We start from the raw sequence: 712 nt of genomic DNA, 5'->3' as shown, positions 1-712 counted from the left end.
AGGCATAAACTTGATCAGAAAGTACAAAAAACGTTTTAAAATAAAACCGTTACTGTCACTTTAAATTTTAAACTGAACACACTTTATTACTGCAATTGCGAAAAAACATGAAGGAATTGTTCAAAATTCACCAAATTTTCACCACAGCGTCTTAAAGCCTTGAAAATATTGCACACCAATTTTGGAAGCTTTAACCCTTAAAATAACGGAACCGGAGCCGTTTTAAGCTTTAAACCCCTTTACAGTCCCTGGTATCTGCTTTGCTGAGACCCAACCAAACCCAAAGGGGAATACGATACCAAATGACGCCTTCAGAAGTCTTTTATAAGTATCAGAGCTCCTCTCACATGCGACTGCATGCCATGCCTCTCAAAAACAAGTGCGCAACACCGGCGCGAAAATGAGACTCTGCCTATGCTTTGGGAAAGCCCCTAAAGAATAAGGTGTCTAAAACAGTGCCTGCCGATATTATTATATCAAAATACCCAGATAAAATGATTCCTCAAGGCTAAATATGTGTTAATATCAATCGATTTAGCCCAGAAAAAGTCTACAGTTTAAATAAGCCCTTATGAAGCCCTTATTTACAATCGTAATAAACATGGCTTACCGGATCCCATAGGGAAAATGACAGCTTCCAGCATTACATCGTCTTGTTAGAATGTGTCATACCTCAAGCAGCAAGGGACTGCAAACTGTTCCCCCAACTGAA

This window comes from Bombina bombina, chromosome 12 (assembly GCF_027579735.1).
Source record: "Bombina bombina isolate aBomBom1 chromosome 12, aBomBom1.pri, whole genome shotgun sequence".
NCBI lineage: Eukaryota > Metazoa > Chordata > Amphibia > Anura > Bombinatoridae > Bombina > Bombina bombina.
The sequence above is the reverse complement of the archived record's forward strand: the minus strand, read 5'-3'. Positions refer to the sequence as shown.